The sequence below is a fragment of the Solea senegalensis genome, linkage group LG18 (genome assembly GCF_019176455.1).
Source record: "Solea senegalensis isolate Sse05_10M linkage group LG18, IFAPA_SoseM_1, whole genome shotgun sequence".
Taxonomy (NCBI): domain Eukaryota; kingdom Metazoa; phylum Chordata; class Actinopteri; order Pleuronectiformes; family Soleidae; genus Solea; species Solea senegalensis.
This window is the reverse complement of record NC_058041.1, coordinates 331,390-355,489: the sequence shown is the minus strand read 5'-3', so window position 1 is coordinate 355,489 and position 24,100 is coordinate 331,390. Positions and strand designations below refer to the sequence as shown.

The following is a 24,100-nucleotide window of genomic DNA, read 5'->3' as shown; positions in this document are numbered from 1 at the left end:
TATATTGATGAAAAACATCTCCAGACTTCTACGAGCTAATCCAGTTTTCAGACACTTGTGCTTTGGCCTCAATCTCTGCACCTAAAAGTCTTTAGGTTTATTTCTTTGATATAAACTTTGATATAAGCCACGCGGACGAGTCCTCATCCCTCCTTTAACCAGGCTCCAGTTGCTCTCCCCACTTAGCCAAAATGTCACGGCCCAACAGCAGCCTACATCTGAGAAACCTCAACGCCGGACCCGTGATTAATGACGCACCGCGATCTGCCAGGTTGATTTGGCCAAAGGAACGAGCGTTCCCGAGTGTTGTGTTGTAGTGCAGTAACTCAAGGTTATTCTCAGTGCATCAGACAGAACCAGTCAAATCTGGCAACCACATGTCGGCCAATCGCTGCCCAGTCTCAGCGGGACGCCTGGTGATCTGCCCTCATTTGTAATGTCTGGCTCCAGCAATGACAAAAACCCAAAAACCCAGATCGAGGATTCAGGACTCCTGCGGTTGGACTCACATGTTCTCTACAGGACAGAAGTCTTCCCTAATATCTGGAGAATGTGTTTGCCAATTATTTCCTCGTCATTAGACGACGTTTTTTTGGTCGGAAACTGGGGAGGTTTTTTTTCATGGTTTTGTAACTCAGCACCAAAGTCCATTGAGAAAAACATCAATTTTCCATCGTGGATCCACTGCACTGCTGCCTCAGTCACTTCAAATGTGTTATTTTTGTAACTTCGGGGTTTGAAATCCTTTACTCGGATTGACCTCAGTGACACAAAGTGACCACACGAGGCAGCAGTTGACTGGCAGCTCCTGTGTCCGTATGAATTCAAAATGCTGATTTTCTCTATGGACTTTGGTGCAGAAGAATGAACAGTTTGCAAACGTTCTAACAGCAAGATAATCATATCTATGGCTCGAATAATTGTTGTGGTGCATTAAAGTGCATCAGGCATTTTCTTCAGATCCTGTAGACTTGAGATTTTTATCAGGGGAGATACAAGTGAGATTGAGCCTGGGTCCCCACACCTTGGTTGACATCAAATTCAAGAACTTTTTCAAGGACTTTCCAGGCACAATTCTCTCAAATTCAAGGACTAGGATGTGCTGACACAACTTACGATGGGAGGATTTTCTATTCGGACTATGAAAGAACTCTGCTTTTCATTTGTCAGGACAAACTGAACCTACAGACGTTTCACCACCAACTCTCAGAAGTGAAGAAGCTTCTTAGACGAGAGGAGAAACTTCTCCAACAAATCTACAAGTCCATCGTCTCACGTGTGAAGAAGAGAAGACTCCAGAAGATAAATATATGTATAATATATATAATATATGGCATCACTGGCTTTTAGGGCTGAACAATTCATCGAAATTTCATCAAAATCGCAATAATTATCAAATTGCATGAGGAGCAATATTTCTTAAAGCCAAAACGTGTGTCAAATTACCATTTTAGGTTAAATACTGTCCTTTACACGTCATCTTTTACGAGTTAGCCGTTGAGATGCACTCTGCCCCGACCATTGAACATGGTCCACCTCTTCTCTTTGGCCTTCTATCTAGATTTTTATCTTTTGAACTATTTTATTATGTCACTATTTTTACTGTTTTACCTTCAAGTTTTTATTGATTTTAATGTTTTGTCCTCACCTTTTATGTTGCTGTGCCTTTAACTCTGCACTTTTTAAAGAGGAAAATAGAAATAAATAAAAAACATCTGTATTTCTCACAGATCTGCACACATATCAGAAAGTTAAACATTTATTTTCAATATGTTACCGAAATAAAAATGAGAATAATTATGTAAAATAAACCATTCCCCGTGAGTCAAAATAGATATTTATTTAAAAGCCGTGTGTGCACTTTAACTGTTGTTTTGCAGTTTTCTTGGAGTTTCTTCTTCTAAGAAACAAATACGCTGCGTCCGCTCAGGCCGTATCTTGACACACAGATTACACGCGGTGACGGAACGAAGAGTTAGTGAGGCAGCGCCGTGCTGCACATAAACATCAGCATTTACCGCACAAACAGGACAAACAGTGACGGTAAATCACCGGCGTCTGTTAAAAGGCTCGGGAGGAGACTGGGACTCCTCCAGCGCAGCGTCAGGACCAACCGCTTTAATGAAGCCTTAACTGATGGGCCTGGTGCTGCAGCCCACCCAGACACTGACAGAACCCCACTCTGCTGATTTATACGCCAGTGACAGCGCCCCGACAGTGGAGGGGGCGGGGCTTTGTCTTTCTCGCAGACAAAGAGCTGGACGAGAATGAAGTTCAATAGGAGTTAATCGGTGAATCTGCTTTTTTTTGAGTGTGGATGGAAAGAAGACGTTCAAAAGAGACCGGGGTTATAAAGCCCGGATTTTATCTGACACGTGGCACTCGGCGCGTCGTGGAGATGAGGCGATAGCGGCTCACGTTTAACGGTCGTCTGCTTATCGATTTGTTTTTATCTGCTCTTATTTCAAAAAAATTCCTCCTCTATCTTCTCGGTGTTTAATCTTTATGAAGTCGTTATTGTGTTAAGTTATTGTGTGTGTGATGTCACACTGTTTTTGTCAGTGATGCAGGGAAATAAGAACACGTGTCGCTGTGAGACGCCGTGTGACCTTCTCGCCTCAGATGCATCATCTTAAAGGGGAAAATGATTTTAAGCACACTTAATGAAAAGCTCACCCGATACAATCTATGATAGAATAGAATAATAGTCAGTTCAAATGTGTTCATTTGTGTCTTCTGTCTTTTAAATTCTTGATTTGGGTTTATCAGCAGACCAGCAGCTACTGTGTCGCCAATGAGCTAAAAATGCTGATTTTCTCAAAGGACGTTGGTGTGTGATGACAAACTTTAACACATATTTTCTAGATGCTGCGCGAGTAGATTTGATTATGTGAGTGTAAAGAAAATTTAATTTTTTTCTTCTTTTCAGTAACTTGTCTTGTCCTTAAAAATCAGTGTTTGTCAAACCTAGAAACGATGATGACGATTTTCTCAATGTCTTGTTTTTTGTCCACAAACCAAAAACAGCTGCGACTTGTCTTTGTCCCACGGAGCCTCGTCGAAGCCTCGTCCCTCTTACTCTTCTTCACCCTCACATTTTTTCTCCTCGTCGTCGTCAACGTCGTTGCTCATTTTGCACAATTATGGAATGAAACGGGACAAAAAACTCTTGTGTGAGGCTGTAAAACACGACGGGTTATCTCATGTCCTGTGTTTGACAGCGACAGTTAGGGGGGAAATATGCCTTTAAATTACAGGAACACCAAAGGTGGACTGTGGGTTACTGGTAGTCCACTTCCTATTATAGTAGAACTTGTGCGCGGATGACGTCTCGTGGCGTTCGTGTGAGTCTTTTCTCCCGTAATCAAGTGTTTGTTGTGTTTTGACTTTGCAGTATTTCACGGTGAATTACAACATTTTCATCTCCCAACAGCAGCCAAAGATTCACACGTTCAGCCCCTGGAGCTGCATCATCATCATCATCATCATCATCATCCTCTCATCAGTCCTGCTGTGTCTTTCACTGTGGACATCATTCACATCTGCGCATGTTTTCATGTCTCTTTCCCGTGCTTCTCTTAGACTCCGCGGGGTCCACAAGCGACCACCAGCCGAGCCCAGGCCAGGGCCAGATTTACAGGAGGCCTGTGAGATTATTTGTGTTGGGCTGGGTCCAGGATTTGCAACCAGTGATTGTGAATTTATGCTGGAATCAATACGGGGGTGATCCTCCTCCAGCTGAGCTCATTAAGATAATTCCCTCCCGAGTTCTGCTTAAAAACATTTGTTTTGCACATTGTGATGAGGAGCCAAGCTGCTTGTAAACCGCTCACTCTCCCCACACCAAGCTCACGGGGACACAGAGGCTGCTGGTCCAGTGCTGCCTCATGTGGTCAGTTTGTGTCACTCACAAAAGTCCAAATAAAGGATTTTAAATGCCGAAAATCACAAAATGACCCATTTGAACTCTGTGACGTAAAAAACACTTGTTTCCAGTCTCATGTTGGGAATAAGGTGACAAACATACTCTTTAGATATTGTAGACTTAAACTGACATAGGTTTAAGTTGGTGATCCAATTTGTCAACTGGTTTGAAGCAGGATTTTTACTTTAATTTAACAGCTTCAGATTTTTCTCCACCGCCCAGTTCCAAGCGAACTACAGCTACAGCTACGGCTACAGCTGCGGCTACAGCTGCGGCTACAGCTGCGGCTACAGCTGCGGCTACAGCTGCGGCTACAGCTGCGGCTACAGCTGCTGCTTGGTCAGAGAGTGTTGCACTGGAAGAGTCCTGAGCGCGACGTCCAACACAAGAATCAAAGCCAGCAATGCTGGAAACCTGTGTTAGAGGGAACTAAAGACAGAAAACCAGCTCCAGTGGCGCAATCGGTCAGCGCGCGGTACTTATACGGCAGTAACCTGCAGAGCCATGCCGAGGTTGTGAGTTCGAGCCTCACCTGGAGCAATACGGCTTTAGTTTGACAGTTGACAACATTTGATATACATAACGGTTTAACTGTGTAATTAAATAATCTACCAAAAATATTAGAAACCAATATTCCAAATTCTCCTTAAAATTCCAAAATCTCCGTCACGCAGGAGGAACTGTGAAGTCATTGTTACCAGTGTTAAAAAACAGTGACTTATCCCTTTAATCCAGCAGCATAATAAAACCTAACAGTCCCGCGTCTGTGATTTGAAGGAGACGCAGCAGTTTTTTATCTGGAGACTCGAGTGGCCAACATGTTGAACCTTTATTGTAAGACAGGTGGTGTCCGTGGATTTGTTTGAAAGTAAATAAACTCTGCGGAGAATGAAGAAGGTCTCAGCCCCGCGTACGCGGCGCGTCACGCCACCGGGGCGAGCTTGTTCATTCCGACGATTCTCTCGACAAAGGATTTGGCGAGATTTAGATCTTTTTTTTGCCATTTCTATAATAAACAATGGCACGGCCCTAATGAAAATATTTACTTAATTCTCCTAAAGTGACTTATGGCAACTTTGGCCACTAAACAGTGTCATGAGTGTTATGGCGTCAGGTGCCACGGCCTGTATAAATACTGCCTGTACACTTGTTTATAGGAAAACCCCCATCTGGCTTCAGCCAACACAGTCACAGACGCACTGTGACCCCTGGGATTTTTCAAACGGAAAATAGAACAGGGCTGTTTGCGGAGTGCGGGGCGTGTGTGTGTGTGTGTGTGTGTGTGTGTGTGTGTGTGTGTGTGTGTATGTGTGTGTGTGTGTGTGTGTGTGTGTGTGTGTGTGTGTGTGTGTGTCGTGTGTGTGTGCCAAAAAGACTCCTGAATCCCCCCGTTCTCAAGAGCCGCGCTTTTGAAGAACTATCCAACAAAAAAGAGAAAAGAAAAAGAGAGAGAGAAGGAGATACAAGTGGCCTTTTTCATCCCCCATTTCGGGGATTTATAAAGCATGACAGCGTTACAGCACTGAGCAGGACTCACATTTAAAACAAGAATAAACCAAAGAACAGGAAGAAAAACAAAGAAAAAAGAGAGGCAAAGCTAACTTAGCTTACAATACATATTTTATTTCAGCTATAGTTGCCATGTCATTAGGGTTTTATGTCAGCAGCTAATGTAGCCAGGTGCTACGTAGCACTAGCATTTGGTGTTAGCACCTGTTGTAATTAGACACCATAGCATTGGCATTAAATATTAGCAGCTACTGTGGCCAAATGTTGCGGTATCAACATTTGTTGTTAGCAGCTACTGTAGCTAGTCCGCATGGCATCAGTACTTGACATTAGCAGCGTCACTTAATGTTAGCCGCTACTGTGGCCAGGTGTCAGTGCACTGATGTTTGACATTAGCAGCTAATGTAGCAGTTGCTGTAACCCGACACAGTAGCATAGGTGTATGGCGTTAGCAGCTCCTTTAGCCAAATGCTGTGTTATAGCCATTTGAAATTAGCAGCTACTGTGGCCAGATGTCGTGGAATCAGTGTTTGGTGTTAGCAGCTACTTTAGCCAGATGCTGTAGCACTGATGTTGAACATTAGCAGCCAATGTAGCCAGATAACTCAATATGAGTAATGTAGACAGAGGTTGTGGCACTAGGTTTTGACATTAGCAGCTACTGTGGCCACATCAGCATTTTATGTTAGCAACTCCTATAGCCAGATGCTGTAGAATTAGTGTTTGATGTTAGCAGCTAATGTAACCACATTTTGTGGCATCTACATTTGGTGTTTCGTAGCTAGAACATGTAGCATATTTATTTGACATAAGCAGCTATTGTGGCCAGAGGCAGTGGCATCAACATTTGCCTTTCGCGGCTGTTACACCACCTTCACTTAAGAGCAACTTTAGCCAGATGCTATGTATTGGCATTTGACTTTAGCAACTACTATTGCCACAAACCTCACCACATCACCGGTTAATGTTAGCAGCTACTTTAGCTAGCTGCCGTAGCACTGATGTTTGTCATTAGCAGCTACTGTGCACTGGTTATGGAATTGGTGTTTGGTGAGTGGGGCTAGCGGCTAGTTAGTAGCTGCTAGCTGCTGTGAGGTCTGGGTAGAAAAGTACCTTGTCTTGTTCTAGTGGAATCAAGTTTCATTGATATAAAAACTCATAGTTTTCATGTCCACTTTAGATAATGTAAACAAAACAACGCGTCATGAAGATAAAGCAGCGTTTACGCTCCCGTCGTTCCTCAGCCTCAGCTCGTCGCCGGATTTATTACCAAACGTGGGATTATTAAATGTATTCATTTGAAAGTGCATTAAACAAACCAAGCGTTCTTTTGGGTTCCTTCTACCTTTTTTATGACCAGCAGTGGTTTAGTCTAGAAGGCCCTTAAAAGCAGCGCGTGACAGCTGACGCATACACACAGAGCCGAGGTGACTTATGGCCGATAGAGCGTCGGAGAAAGTTGAAAGGTCAAATGTTTCAAATAAACAACGAGCGGCTACGATTACCTCTGGGGTTTTTTAGCATGTCGTGAAAATAGAGCAACATGAAAGAGTGACTTAAAAACTGCTTCAATTGTTCGGTTTATTAACAACGAGGATACTGGGATGTTTTTTTAAAAAAGACACTAATGGATTTTATTTTACTTTAGTCAAGAACTTATTGTATTTCTTTCAAAACAGGAATTTTTTAGACGGATTCTGAAAACAATGCAAAATCTTAATCTTATCGTTCTTACTATATATATGGATTTTGTACGTCATTGTATATTACTGTACTGCTTTATAACGTGAAATGTTCATTGTTTTAATTTATCGCACTATAACGTGAAAAGCGGGGATTGTTTGAACAATATATATATACACTGTAAGAACATAGTACATTTACATACTTTTATATATAAAGAGAGAGTAAGATCAATAAACTATTGTATACTATAAGAACAATACACGATAGTTTATTGATACTGATCTCAGAGATATTTCTCAATATTTAATAAAATCAGCGAAATAAGCACTTTGATTTTTTTCTTTCCTGCCAACATGGCAGAGCAAACAAACTGAGTCAGACATTTCCTGATTGACTTCACCATATTTTTCACACATAAAGTCTATGATTTTGTGTTTTTTTGTGCCGATTAGTGCACATTTGATAAACGGCAGCATCTGTACCGTCTCAGTTTGCAGATAACAACAACAATAATAATAATTAAGTGCTTATTTCTACGTAGAATCGTACAAACTTGTGTAAAAATTTTTTTTTAAAAGTTTGTGAATTGAGTGATTAGTGCGAGAGGCGTAAGTGAGGAGCCTGACATGTTTCTGCAGCTGCGCCTCGAGTGTCGCCTCCTTCAAACTGTTTAGCTCCGCTGACTTTATGCACATCAATCACGCGCGGGAATTGAGCCACGGACGCTTTTCACAGAGAAAACAGTGGAACGCGTCCCAGAGACACTTCAGCAGCAGCAGCAGCAGATATTAACGGGAATGTTGCAGCAGCAGCGTCATGAGATTAAGAAATCTCCAACAAGACGACGTGTTATTATCTCACAGTTCACCACACGCTGCCGCTGTGTTATGAAAAACACGCTCTCATTGAATCCATCACGCCTGATAATCCTGCCCCACTCCTCACAACTTACCTCAGATACATGAGAGGCGGCGGCACGTGGACGATGAGGAGGAACTATTACTTCACCACTTCACTCGCTGTGATGCTGCCAACTATCCTGACTTTATTCTGCTGCTATAGACACAGACTGCTGTGGTCACTCGCTCACTCTCTGTGTGTATGAATAAAGGATTATTCTGACGGGATTAGTTTATACATGGTCGCTAACGAGAGCTATAGACGTGTTATAGACGTCTTCTTTTTTACACTTAGTTTACAATTGACTGTCATTGTTGACATTCATGTTGTTATTGATCACTTTTATGAAAATGTCCTCACTTTTATGAAAATGTCCTCACCTCTTCTGTCCTCATTGGAGCAAAAACTGTACGACTTCCACTACGTTAATTAATTAATTAATTAAGGTAGTAACGTAGTGGAACCATTCTATGGAACGCCAAACAGGTCACAACTCACTACAAAGCTGTTTCCTTCCACGTGTGATCATGTTATTGGAGGTCAGAGGTCAGTGTTTAGTGACCATAACAACAGATTGTTCATATATAAATGACACCACAATACTATAAAAGTATGATTTGTGTGGTGATGGTGTGGAAACATTGTTGCTACAGAAGAGCAACACGCAGGATTTACACCACGGGCTTCAGACTGAGAGCGAGAGGCCTCGCGGTGAACGTCACACAGAGACGGTGAATTTACAGCCAGACTATGGACACGTTTACACACACACACACACACACACACACACACAGTAGCGGTGGAACGTATACATACATTAAAACGCATCACGTTCTTTGTCACAGGGTGAGAAAATAAAGAAATAAAGAAAATAGAAGGATTAACACGTACGGGAACGACGAGTACGAGGAGAACAAGAAGTGACCGTGACCTTTGCTGACCTCTGGAATCAAACCCGTCCAAAAACAAGGAACACAGAGAAACTGAGTGAAAAGAATCAGAGGAAGAATTCACTGTTTGTTTCATTTAGAATTATCACAAAAAGACTAGAACTTGTCAACAATAAAACACACACAGGTCAGAGTATACGCTAAACTGTGTGTGTGTGTGTGTGTGTGTGGGCTGTGAGATTTATGAAGGAAATCTTTCATTTTTTTGTATTGTTTTATTAACACAGTCTGAGCATCTAAGCATATAAGGCCTGAAACTATGGACAGAGGTGCAGGAAACGCAGGCAGTTACCTGGGGCTTTTAGCAGAGAGTTGGGGGGGGGCCCAGGCTCACAAAATGTGACAAAAAAAAACCTTTAAGCTAGTAAAATACAAAGAGTCTCCGCCCACCCCTGCTCTACTGCTGTATATACATAAACGCTCCCTCCGTCAGGTCAAGAATCACCAAAATCAAAAGTGACATATGGTAGCTTTAACCGTGACTTCAAAACACATTGTAAAACCGAGTCGTAGAGGTTCTGATGATAGATAGATTTACAAAGCCACTTACAAAGGCACATACGAAGGTAATATATAACAAAACATGGCTTTGACGATGCACCTTAAAGGCAACGGTGCTTTGATTCCAATTACAACAATGAACAGATAAATAGAAGGAAAGATAAATAGCTTTGCCTGCTAGAAAGTTCTACAATTACTGATGTGTTTCGAGGCTTAAATTAGCTGTATATACAATAAATTATATACATATATGTTTGTACACCAGACAATTGTTAGCTTTGTGCGAGATAACCAGATTTTTTTGATTATTTATGGATTTTTATGAGTTTGACAGGTGAAAGGAAAAATACATTTGACATACGTTGATACATTTAAAAAGTGATATATATATATATACATATACATATATATATATTTACGGACGGCTGTCGCGCTGTCACCTGAGTGGTGACATCAGCGCTCCTGGACGAGGTCAACAGAACAGACCCCACTGCTGGCACCGTGAATTACAGCCTGTGTGTGTTTTAACTTCAAGCTCCGCACAAAGAAGAAGCCATGAAATCTAAATACATAAGGGAAGTATAAATACAAAGGAATCGTATAATCTCACACACACACAGTGACATTTGTGCTGTGCCTCCCTGTAGCGTCTCTGGCCGCCCGGCCCGGGCAGGCTGGCACTCTCTGTGTTTACAAAAGGCTCCCGGAAAGTTTACAGAGAGTGTACTTGTGCCGCAGGTTTGTGTGACAAGCTTTAACGCACCGTACCCATCAGTGGCCAAAACAGCCGCGGACCTCCCTGGAATCCACTCTTGCCACTTTTCCATTCATGCATTTCCACAGGAAAACAAAAAAAAACTGTGTTGACCATCAATACTGGCTCTGTTTGTGCTGAGGCTACCGTGTGTTTAGCTCGCGTTTGTCCTGTCGTGTGTCACCGTGTGTGAAACTCATACCTCACTCTATACTGTATTCTAGAAAATAAAAGTGGTGGAATTGTCCTTTAACCATGCTGGCTGAAGTGCACACTGTTTGAAAACACGTGTCAGACACTTTATCTCAACAATCCAGAGGCATTTTCCAACAAGAAACTTAGGTTTGTGACACAGCTCTTTCCCTCCCCCTTGTAAGAACATGTTTGCCACGTTATCTGACCATTAGACAGCCCAACTTATCTGGAAACTTAATTTGTATCACTTTATAAACCGCTTTCCCTCCTGCACCAAAGTCCATTAACAAAATCAGCGATTTTATCTTGCAGGGACGCAGTAGCTGCTGGTCTGCTGCTGCCTCGTGTGGTAGGTTTGTGCCAATGAGTTGAGTGTGAATGAAGGATTTCGACCACAGAATTGACCTAATAAAACATTTTGACAGTGGACTGACAACTCCTGTGTGCTGTGATGTAAAATCGCCAATTTTCTCTATGGAGTTGGTGAAATCAGAAAAGGCCTTTTAACCTCAAAGATAAAGCAACAAAGCTATTTGTAAGACATTATAGACTTAAGCAGGTGATTTTATTAAACCTCGTGACAAATCACAGCGAGCGCGGACTAAAGATCAGCTGCTACCTTTTTTCTTTTTCTTTTTTTTTAACTGAAAAAATGCTGAAGTGTGTGTGTGTGTGTGTGTTATAGACTGTAGTCGACATGAAGCAGATGTTTATATTATGTCTGGGATTTCAAGGCCTTTTTTCTTCTTCTTCTTCTTCTGCCCATTTCTCTCCATGTTAGAGTGTGGATTATATATGAGCTGCACACGATCGGGATTTAAAACACGGAGAACGTGGTGTTAAAAAGTGGTCTCTGTTTACGAGCGTGTGTATAAACGAAGATTACATAATCCCAGAAAAGAAATCGAAAGCGTTTGTCGTCAGGTGGTTTTTCCGTGCCTCGTCGTTACCCAGAATCCCCTCCCGACTACGGTCCACCTACAGCAAAATGTAAATATTGTTCCTGAAGAAAGTGTTTTTTCCCAGAAGTGACGTCACGCAGACGCGGCGTAACGAGCGGAATCTGCAATGGGTTAACATAACAAGATGAAGTGATGTGCTATCTGTGCTATGTGAGCGCACACAGGGTTTCGTGTTCACGTCCAAACACAAACACGGCAGACATCGCTGGATCTGACTGGACGTGGAGCGAACACACACCAGACTTTATTTGACAAAAAGAAAAAACCTTGTTATTTTTAATTCCTGCAGTGATACAAACGTCTCGGGAACATGACAGCTGAGAAGTTTTGGCAAAAAACGCGGACGCTTACTTGAAATTATTATCTGAGCGAGAGAGAGGGGAAGAAATCTGGACTTTGGAAGGTGAAGAACGCTGGAGCGGGATTTTGTAAATGATGATGGGGGTACAGAGAACTCTGTATCACCCCATTATCACCTGGTTCACCTCAGTTTTTGCCTGGTGTGAATCGGCAAGACCAGTGGTGGTCTACTCTACAGGGGTCTACAACGTCTACAGTGGTCTATCTACAAAGCATCTACACACAGGGGTCTACTCAACGTCTACAGTGGTCTACTAAACATCTACAGTGGTCTACTCACGTCTACAGTAGTCTACTCAACGTCTACAGTAGTCTACTCGACTACTCTTGTCTTTTTTTTTTTGCCACTTTCTCCTTTAAAAACGTTAATCTCCATCAATAATCCACCTTCTTGATGCTTCATTACTTGGGGCGTGAAAAGACACATTTGAGGGAGCAGGTTCTCCTTTCATTTTTATTATAAAATAATAAAAAAAGACAGAAAAACCTGGCTTCCCACAGTGTTGATAAAGAACTTGGCGAGTTCTCACTGTTTGGTTCAGGAGATTAAACTGTATCACAACTACTTCAGGATGAATTTTGAACAAACGGCTGCAACACTGGACTAAAGCTCGTTGACTTTTCGTCTGTGTTGTGCTGTGAGACATAATCTCAGCCGTGTTGAATAATTTGAACGCGATATTGTCGTCAAAACACACTCTGCTCGGTGAGACGTCCACATACTCTGGACACGAGTCAACCTCGGTGTGAAATACACACAAGCTGGAATGATTCTGGACAAATTGTTTGACAAAATATCAATGACGTGAAATAAAAAAGCGTCTAAAGGGCAAAAGGTCGCTGCAGTGCTTCACGTGTCTTCACATCCACAGAAGGTGTTGTGACAGTGTGAGTCAGGAGGCCGAGGTCTAATGACGAAGTGTCTTATTCCACTGTGACCTTTCATCGTCCCCACAGCAGCAGACACACAGAGACACAGACGTACACACCGGCACATTCTTCTTACCAGACATCTGAACGTGACACGCTGCAGAAGCACCTCGCCCCGACACTGACGCGGCGTTTTGACGAGGCCCATGTGTGGATTTCTCTTTTTTATACACTTTTTTTTTGCCAAAGAATGAATAGATGTATATTGTAAAAAAAAAAAAAAAAGAAAGAAAAAGGAGTGATGAGTCTGTGCTCTGTGATGTGAGTGCGTGTCGGCCTCGTCAGACACATGGAGCTGAGAACACACTGCTCTGTTTAATAGGTGTCACTTCACCTTCAAAACACTACAAACACACGGCCGAGAGATTCTATTTTCCACTGCTGCTGTGTGGATTCAGATCGATGTGGACTCTGACTGTTATTTAAAGCAGTGTTTGTACTTGAAGACGTGGTATTTCAGCGTGTACAAGTTCGTATTTAGCGCACAATCCTTCATATCAAAGTAAAAGCTTGGTTATACTCTTGACAAATTGTTCCTATGCATCTGCCTTATATTTTTACAACTTTTTCCACACTGCGGGATCAGCTTGTATAAATATGGATAAGTTAATAAAAGAGTGCGCTAAATGCGGAAGAAAAAACATTTAAATCTAAGCAAAACACAGCTCTGACAACTTCATCTTCATGCTAGCAACAGAAGCTGTACATTACATTATCTCCACAGAAAACAAACCCCTTTTATATAGTTTCTAGCAATTGATCAACACTTTCTATAGCAGCAAGAAATGTAGTTTTAACACCATAACTTGTGTGTTAGTATTGTTTTTATGCTCCGTGTTTGAAGAGGAGATGAAGAAGAAACTGTTTTATTTGATCATTTTGGACTAGATAATCTTCTACATTTGCAAAAAACTGGTAATATTTCACTTGTTTAGCTCGTAGAGCACTGTCATCTTTAACTTGTGATTGTACTAGAGTAGTTGTTAGCGGCTACTGCAGTTGTTAGCTGTTACTTTAGTTGATAGTTGTTAGCTGTCACTGTAGTTGTTAGCTGTCATTGCAGTTGTTAGCTGCTACTGTAGTTGTTAGCTGTCACTGTTGTTGTTAGTGTCACTGTAGTTGACTGTCACTGTGGTTGTTTAGCTGTCGCACCGCGGTTTGTTTGGCTATCACTGCGGATTTAACTGTCCTGTTTGTTGTTAGCCTGTTACTGTAGTTACATTAGCTATCACTGTGGTTGTTAGCTGTCACTGTAGTTGTTAGCTGTCACTGTAGTTGTTAGCTATCACTGTAGTTTATTGGCTGCTACTGTAGTTGATAGTTGTTAGCTTTATCACTGTAGTTGTTAGCTGTCATTAACCAGTTGTATCACTGTAGTTGTTAGCTGTCACTGTTGTTGTTAGCTGCTACTGACTGTGATTTAGTAGCTGTCACTGTAGTTGATAGCTGTTACTGTAGTTGTTAGCTGTCATTGCGGTTGTTAGCTGTCGCATGGTTGTTAGCTATCACTGTTGTTGTTAGCTGTCACTGTAAGTTGTTAGCTGTCACTGTGGTTGTTACAGCTGTCATTGCAGTTGTTAGCTGTCACTGTAGTTATTAGCTGTCACTGTAGTTGTTAGCTGTTACTGTAGTTGTTAGCTATCACTGTAGTTGTTGGCTGTCGCACCAGCCCAGTTGATACAGCTATCACTGTAGTTGTTAGCTGCTATTGTAGTTGATAGTTGTTAGCTGTCACTGTAGTTGTTAGCTGTCGTATGAATTTATTGGCTGCTACTGTAGTTTGTACTTCTGCTTCTGTAGTTGTTAGCTGTCACTGTAGTTGTTAGCTGTCACTGGTTTGTTAGCTGTGCTGTAGTTGTAGCTGTCACTGTAGTTGATGGCTGTTGCTGTGTAGTTGTTAGCTGTCATTATGGTTCTTAGCTGCTTCATATGGTGTATGTGCGTTGTTAGCTGTCACTGTAGTTGTTAGCTGTCACTGTGGTTAATGGCTTTCTGTTACACTGTAGTTGTTAGCTGTTACTGTAGTTGATAGTTGTCACTGTAGTTGTTAGCTGCTACTGTAGTCGATAGCTGTCACTGTGTTTGATAGCTCATGCTGTAGTTGAGTAATATTCCTTCATTTCCCATAACAAATACTGTATTTATGTATTTAACTAACAAAAGCAAGCCAAAGATGTCAGAGCTCTACTGGTAAAAAAAAAAGGTTGTTTTTTTCAGTGATTTACAGAATCTAGTAAATTAGCAAATGTACTAATTATTATGCTAAATCTTACCTAAATTAAAAATAAAATGAGTTACAGTGCAACTGTCCCTTGCTTCATCTCTTCAGATTTCTCAAAATTATAACTTTAACTTGTCCTTTTACTCCAAATAATTACAATATAAAAAAGAAAATGATATAATATTTAAATACAAAAATACATTTAATATTTTAAGCCTTTCATTCAAATATTATTCAAATAAGTGACTTTAACTACTAGTGAGGTACTTGCAGTTTAACTTAGCTGTGGTCCTTGAGTTTTAAAAACCCACGTCCTCGTAGCTGCATCATGACTTTGTTATATTTACTGAAGAGGAAACAATTGTGCATCTCTGAGTGTTTACAGAAAGATCTAATGCAGATTAAGTGCAGAAGGAATCTGGGATAAAATGAAGTCATCCAAATTTCAAGTCTGCCGCCTCGCTTGTATGTGGCCGATATAATAAATAGCAGTAGTTTGGACGCGGACCTTGTAAAAATCCTCTTGTTGTGATGAGCGCAGATACACGAGGACTAATATGGTGATTGTGTTTTGTCTAATTGGCACGAATCACAAGACTCGCAAACTGTAAAATATGTGCCTCACACTCTCTGCTGCTGCACAGAGCTCGCTGTAAAAAACACTGTGTGTGTGTGTGTGGAGAGAAAAGACCTGACATCGTGAAGGAAAAGCTGTAAAAACAGAAAAAACAGGAGGTTCCTGACATGCTGTCACACATATTTAATGAGTCCTCGCAGTCGGAAAATAAAGACGGGCTCTGACGCGTGTAACCTCTTATCTCCTTGGCCCCCTTTGTGATTTTACTGTTGTGTTTCCAATACAAGCAACGCGAGGTGCCAGTGGAATTAAACGCAGCGCTTCTCTCCGGAGCCCAGAGGTGGCAGGAGTTTGGCACCCGCGGGATTGAAGGGGGAGGAGTCACAGCAGAGCCATAGTCTGGACGTTCCAGAGACGAGGCGACACAGAAATTAACGTTATCGGCCTGAGCGCAGACTGGAAAGAGACCAGGGTTCTACGATTGTTGTCTGATGAGATCAGTGATCAATTACAAAAAAAAGGGAGCTCGTGTTTCTGAGACTGCATCATCACTTTAAGAATCAGCTCAGGAATTCTTTATTTTTTTTTCTCTATTTTGGAATGAGAAGTGCTTAAAAATAGATGATCTGACGTTCAATATAAATTACACTTTTTTGTAGGTTTTGTCTTCTTTCATTAGTTTGACGTATTTCTTTGTTATGGATTTATAAAACATGAAAAAGGACAAGACATAACTTCTGACTCTGTCTCCTGTTCTTTCCTGCTCTAATCTAATCTGGCATAGAACCAGAGGCTTTTCAATCGTGTATGTGCTGCTGTAGCACAGCATTAAACTAAAGGCTAATACGTTTGGTTTCATTTAGCAGAGCACAGTTAACGCTACAAAACTGGAGGCTAATATGTTTATGGTACTTTGACAAAAAAACAGTTAGTGCTACAAAACTAGCTGCTAATACGTTCGGTTTATTTAGCAAAATCAAAGTTAGCACCATAAAACTAGCCGCTAATACGTTTGGTTTATTTAGCGAAAGCAAAGTTAGCACCATAAAACTAGCCGCTAATACGTTTGGTTTATTTAGCAAAAGCAAAGTTAGCACCATAAAACTAGCTGCTAATACGTTTGGTTAATTTAGCAAAAGCAAAGTTAGCACCATAAAACTAGCTGCTAATACGTTTGGTTAATTTAGCAAAACACAGTGCTTCAAAGCTAGCAGCTAATAACTTTTTAGGTTTATTTGGCAAAAGCACAGTTAACACAATACATTTGCTTTAATCCACATTGGTATAAATGTAGTACAACTGAATCTAAATCTAAGAACCAGTCTTTTGTTATTATTATTTTTGATAGTTTTTGTTGCTTCAACTCTGTTGCACATTTTTTTTATGTTCAAGTTGAAAACTTCAGACTATATTATTATTATGTGATTATGTTACATCAAAGTTACTCAGCAATACCACACACACACACACAAACACACACGCACACACAATTAAAACATTGTGGTTTAGTGTATTTGAACCCACTGAGTTTGTGTGTGTGTGTGTGTGTCATGTGAAGAACCCTCTCTGTATTTAGACGACCATGTGACCACTGACCACAGTGTGACTCACTGGCAGGAAACAAACACTGGGGTCAAACACTGTGACCTCTGATTTCTAATTGGCTGGTAATTATCAAACGAGTCTGACCTTCAGGTTTTTACTGACATTTTTACAGACATGTGTGAGCTCATGTCTCTGAACAAAATATTACTTATTAAGACGTTTAAAGCTGTAGTACGTAGAATGTTTTAAATGTTTTAAATCAGTTTTTTGTAAAAGAAAAACAAACTTTTTTAATTCTGAGGTTTTTCCGACATTTTATGGACAAAAAAAATTGCACGTATAATTCAGGCAAATATGGAAATGATGATTGGTTTCAGCCCTAATGACACATAACTCACTTACAGTGCCGTAGAAAGACACATCAGAGACATCAGTACCCTCTAGGGGTCGAAGAGGAGAAAACTAGACGATGCAGACTGGCACATAAAGACCTGTATCTTTGACTTTACTTTATATAGAAGCCAATATTTTTTATTTGATTTGAAAAGACCAATTTTTTATATAAATGCCTATATTTTTGGCATTTATTTTTATATTTTACTTTACATCAAAATGTTTTTATATATATATATATGTATATATATATATATCAAGGCCTATATTATTTAAGAAGCTAGTGGTAAAAGTTCAAGAGAATTTGTCTTTTTTGATTCAAAAAAAATCTCTGTACACAATCTGGACTTGGAAGTCTGAAAGCGGCATAGAGTGAGTAAAATATTTGTGATATCTAGAAATGTTGATACGATACATGTTTAAAAGAAGAATAGCCAGTACGTCACATTCAAACAGATTTTTGTGTCTGCCAGTAACTGTCAGTGGAATTGTTATTTTTAGGATTATTATGAATATTATTACCTCATGTAAATTTGGCCAATTCCAGAGAAGAAAAATCATTAGTTTCATATTAAATGGTGCAAACAATACAGTCTGAGACAGAGTGTATCTGGCTCTGCTGCTGCTGCTGCTGCTGCTGCTGCTAACATTATAACTCATACATGTGGAGGAACTTTGTGTCTGCAGAAGGGAAGAAAAATTAAAGAAATGACTGGTATCTGTGTGTTTTCATGTAAATCTAAACAGTGTGAGGTAAAGATTCAGGCCGTTTTGTCCAAACCTTGTCGACTCGAGTGTAAACCAGTTTCATTCCTGCATTTTTAAAAAGTTCAGTTTGTAAACACAGAGTGCGGTCGACAAGTCAACGAGTCTTTGGATACAAATATCTGAAGGTCAACACGAGCGAGAGCAGACGACGAGCTGCTCAAATTTATATAAATCAGGATTAGAGACAGAAATATCAACTATGTGTGCTTTTAAAGAAACAATAACACAAAACTTCTGTGTTTTTACAGCTCATGGCAGTGACTCACAAACAACCATGGGGAGGGACAGTTTCCAGAATAATCCACAAAATAATCCATTAAAATGATCCTGACATATTAAGGCCTGTATCTTTCTAAATTTATAAAATAAGAGGCCTATTTTTTATGTAAATGCCTATATTTTTTATTTTTCTTGGTATGAAAAGGTCTATTTTTTTATATAACCCCAGATTATGCAATCATTTTGAGGATTTTAACCACTTTAAATGCAGTTTGATTACTTGATAAAATAAAACAGTGACATTGAGTAAACAAACTGGCAATTAAAAAATGATTCAATATTTGGAATATTTTTGACTAGGGCTGAAGAGATTTGTGCAGAAAAAAATATGAATCTATAATGTTTTTAAAGCAGTTTTTTGGAAGTGGACATTTTTGTCCTCAGTGACTTCAGAAGGTAGTAAATTAAACTGATGTATTATATTTCTTATATAAAGATCTATATACATATATATATACAGTATATATACATATATATCAGTCAGTCTTCACTACCGCTTTATCCTCCATCGCGGGGGGTGCTGTGCCAACCTCAGCTACATCTTAATTTTGAATATTTCTGATATTTTAAACCTCAACTTTCCTATGAGATCTAATAAATAAACTATAACAGCACGACATTAATAATATTCAGTGAAGCTGTCATGTTTGTCGTGCAGGTTCTGGGACAATGGAAGTGAAAACAAAAGTTCATTTTTTGATGAATGTGCTGAGACTGATTTATTTTTTTTCTGATTCTGAACACGCAAACACACGACAACAAACACTCATGCTTTTATTTTCATATAATGGACCTCAAATATCCCCAGATTAGCCTGTTATCCGGTGCACATGTCAGTCAAGACTCAGTGGAACAGTTTTGGTTGGTTTTCGTCTTCACACATCAGCAGAAAGAAAAACAAACTGTCAATCAAACCTCGTGGGGTTTTCTATTACAATAAAAATGTTGTTTTAGAAAATAATTACAGCCAAACAAACTCACACATACAAAAACAATCTAGGGCTGTAATCCACCAAAGAAATTCTTGGTCGACTGAAATTTCGACTCAAAATAGACTAGTCGGAACGCGTTTTGCATCACGTGCATCTGCAATATCATAGCACATGATTTCCGAGAATATACTATATAATATACCACGTTGATATCAGTGCGATATCAACTGTTGAGGAACATTTAGATGATTTGTCTCATGTCCTCACACAGAGACACTGAACACAGGAGCTCAGCTTCGCGGCTGAGACACAAACAGATCGCTGCCGTTGTTGCGGGCGAGTGCGTCTGCAGTTATAAAACCAATCAATGATTATTAGACTAAAACATTGAAATATGTCAATTCTGATATGATCATGTACTCAAAACAGACGGAGCAACATAACAAAGAAAAGTTAGCTTAGCGTTTTATATAATATGCCATGTTTGTAGTTGAGCTGTGATATGAAAACTTTGCATTTGACTTTTTATCGCCATCTATTTTTGTAAAACGCTGCCACACTGGATGTTAGAGGACGACTGACTGTAGCTCAAAATTAAATAAAACCACCGACGAACTTTAATCTTTCGGTCTCCTGTGGGTTGGGCTAATCCAAAATACTGAAAACAAGGGGGTGTTCTCTGTAGACATGCTGTTACCTGTGGAACCATAAATCGACCAGTCACACGGATACAAAACGTAGCTGCTGTAGAATGTGTTTTTTTTCTTTTAGTATATTATGTTCTTGTGTTTCAAGAACATTATTTTATTTAAATAAATATCAAATACATGAAACATGTCAATAAAAAAAACAAAAAGTAACTACATTTTTGGAGGAAAAATAAAGCTTTATGGACTTGGCAACATCTACCGCTTTATCCTCCACCGTCTTTCTCTTTTTGGAATTTGGAAAATTTGGGAATTAAAGTTCAACTTTTTCCCAATAGATTGATAGATTGAACAATGTGTAAAAAAAATACCATACACTTAAGTATAAAATGTACAAAATACTCAATCGTTTCAATCATCAGTCTGGAATTTAAAAGGGTTAAAATCCTCAACATGATTCAATATTTGGAATATTTTTGAGTAGGGCTGAAGCGATTTGTGCAGAAAAATAACAATCTATAATGTTTTTATAGCTGTTTTTTGCAAGTGGACATTTTTGTTCCTTAATGACTTGAGAGGGTAATAAATTTAACTGATGCCTGAAGGTTAAAAGTCAAATGTTCTGCTAAAAAGAAAACTTTTATGTCCTTAACATGTTGAGGAATTTCTTATAATTGGCTGATTAAAAAATACTAAACGGCCAAATAAATCAATCTACCTCTAAAAATCACATTTTGACTAAACTAAACCAAACTAAAGAAATCCACTTAAAGTGTTGCTCTGATACTAAACTGGTTCAGATGCTCAATGTGGAGAAAATCATGAGGTTTTGAGACGATAACATAAAAAAACACAATGTTTATGCTGAATAAAAGTAGTAAGATTGTTCAGATTTGCCCAAAAACTGGAGGAAAGTTGACGTGTGACCACAGCCAGAGGACGAGGGAGGCGTGTTTTATCTCCGCTGCTGCTGTGACACCCGTGTTTTGACGGAGAACAGCGAAGCCTGCCGCCGGGGGTAATCCCAGATTTCCTACGACACAGCTCTCAGCTTATAGCACGGGGCTTGACTAATAGCTTTCTTCTCAAATGACTGCTTTGCTACACGACTTCAGACGAAGGCAGCGGGCGTAAAATTCAATCACAGTGCACACGCTCGGCAGCCCCCGTACACAGTTGTCCGCTTTAATCCCCCCCAATTTGCCCTCGAAGATTCTCGGCCTCTTTCAGCCTGGACCTCTCCTCCATGTTCTCCTGGACTAGTGTTGGCCTTTAGAACATCTTGGCCTTGAACTTTAAAACCCTTTGGGGTCATGGCCTTTTCATGCATACTTCTCTGACCTTCTGCAAGAACATCCTTCCTAATGCGTTTGAACGTCCAGTCCGTCCTCCAGTGAGGAGTGACAGCTTCAGTCATTTGTGCAAATGTCTTATTACGACTTTTTCCTCCAAAAAGGACTTTAAATGGAGGCATAGATTATGCAACATCTGCCTGGATTAACAAACTTTCCAGGGTTTATCCAGTTTCTCACTAGAGGTTAGGAATTTTCTGGGACCTCATGATTCTAAAGTGATGATATAATTTTAAAAATCAATCGTCAAATATGGAAACCAAGGAAGACACAGAAATCTCAATCCTTTCTTGAGTTTCTGTTGAACTTCAGGTTTTCTCAGTTCAGTTTGGCCAAAAAAAATGTGCTGGTCGTAAGTTTGTCTTCCGCCTCTGGGGGGGGCTAATGTGCCATGATGTTGCCGGAGTTTTCAAGTTTGGTTTTACACGGCGTAAATATTGTGTCGCTTCTTCTCCCGTTTCACACTTTAGCGATAGCCATCTCACTCGGCCAGCGTGCGCGGTGACACACGCATGTTGGATATTGGTACTTTCCACAAAAGGTTGTTTTTTCATTTTAAATGGGAATCACAAAAATAGATAATTTCCTTCCACCTCTACCCCTCATACAAATGTGGAATGGGATTAGCTCGAGCTCCTCTAAAGACCTTCAGAGATTAAGTTACCCAAGCTACCGTCTTTCCCTGACCCTACACTCAAGTCAGAAAAATGTAAAACATAAAAATGAGCAAACACACTTTTACTAACGAAGAAACCACAGAAGAGGAAATCTAATTAGGAAGTACACGCCGCTCAATACACGTTACACTGAAAAGGAAACTGTCGGCTGTTTACGACGTATTTCATTTATTTATTCATCACGTTTTCTCTTCTTTTTTCGTGGCCTAATCACCACTTTATTTTTTGAGTATAAACATGAGTCAAGGTTAGAACCTCGTCCCCGACTCCCCACACTAATGTCTCCGGGTCTGTGGTCTAACGAGGTGGGGTGGCCCCGGGGCGCCGGAACAAGTGAGCAGCCGGGTGGGGGGGCGCCAAAGAAATGCAGGGGAGGTTTCCTGCCCCGGATCCTGTTCTGGGAACATAGTATCCCAGACCTGTGTTCCCAGACTTTAAAAACGAGCCAACACAGAATCCCAGACCAGACAGACAGACGGACATACACAGGGTGGGGGGGGTGTGTGTGTGTGGATCACGCCGTGTACTCAAACACGTTTCTCGAGCTGATCTCTTGTAGTTCTGTCTCTGTCTCCGCCTTGGCCTTCATTCTCGCGCTTATGACGCTGTTTTTCTTGTCGTCTGTGTGTGTTTGTGTTTGTGTGTATTTGTGGGGAGTGTGTGTGTGTGTGTGTGTGTGTGTGTGTCTCAGAGGGCCCAGCTGGAAGCAGCAGTCGTGGTCTGGCCTGTGGTCAGATTCAACTGATTCACTCATGTACAGAAATGACATAACAGTGTGATTTGTGCTACAAATTGTTGAGCGGCAGAAGCGAGAGAACGTCTCTCTTTCTTTCGCTCTCCCCCCGGAGTGATTTTAGTTTTGATGTATGTCATAATCCGAAGTTTCAATTGCGATGTTTAGCCCGAGGCCAAGAGTGAAAACAACTAAGTCTGTTGTATTAGTGGTCTAATGTAATTATATATCATGGATTACACAGCTGAGTACTGACACGGCTGCCTGTGTGGACTCAAGAAAATGATATGGATGTCATTTCTACACCATTCACTCTCACATTCACACCAACCTGTTCAATTGACCTCTACATGTTTTCAGACAGCAGAAAAACGGAGAACCCAGAGAAAACCCTGTACAGAAAGGCCCTCAGCAGGACCAGGTCGCGAACCCAGACCTCGACCCAATCTCTACACCATGTGGCCCCTGTCAGACACATTTTTCAACTGAAAATTGAAGTTAGTAAACTGCTTGATGACCTGCACCAAAGTCTATTGAGATAATCAGCGTTTTTAGACTGCAGGAACACAGCCACTGCTGCTCTACTGCTGCCTACTTTGTTTCAGTTTTACACACTTGGATGAAGTGGAGTGAAGAAATTGAAACACCAAAGTCACATTTGAATGTACTAACGTAGGCAGCAGTGCATCATGCTGTGTTATAAAATCGTTCATTTTCTCTATGGAATTTGGTGTGGGAAATGAGTGGTTTACAAAGTGATATAAAGTAAAGTTTCCAGGCAGAAAAAGGGCTGTCAAATATAAGCTGACATAGGTCAAAGAATTCTCACAATGTTGTCAGCGCCTCATACAACCACGCTTTAAAATAATCTAAAGAACTTCTATCTTATCAGAGATGTTTTTTGGGAATATCCCAGGCTTTTCTCACTCCTGACACACAGCGATGATGTCAGGAGTCTAACATGATTTCCAACGGCTCCATGTGAACTTTCACACCGTTTTCCACAGTCGCGTCTCAAGGCCGAGTCGATTATGTCGCTTTAACATTGTGTGATGGGCCAGAAAGGACTTTAAAAACGAGCCAAAACACAAACAAACACAAAAACGCTCCCGAGCAGATGCCAGAACGAGGCGTTCCCAGGGGAGGCTGGTGTCGGACGAGGTTGAGGACAGGGGATGGAAATAGCTGTCCAGACCGCGGGGAAAGCCCCCGTAAATACTGGGACAGCGAGTGTGGGCCCTGTCTGGTGGACACACAGCTGTAGTAGCAGCAGCAGCAGCGCTCATCGCTGGAGTGACTTCAGT

The 24,100-nt window shown here is 40.6% G+C and overlaps 1 long non-coding RNA gene and 1 other non-coding gene across 2 annotated transcripts in view; one reads left to right on the top strand and one right to left on the bottom strand.

Moving 5' to 3' along the window:
• LOC122759551 overlaps positions 1-24,100 on the bottom strand; it is an 85,430-nt gene that overhangs the window by 34,669 nt on the left and 26,661 nt on the right. The gene's annotated exons all lie outside the window — the stretch shown is intronic.
• Positions 4,372-4,465, top strand: trnai-uau. Its single transcript has 2 exons — positions 4,372-4,409; positions 4,430-4,465. It is a non-coding gene; the product is annotated as a tRNA-Ile (tRNA).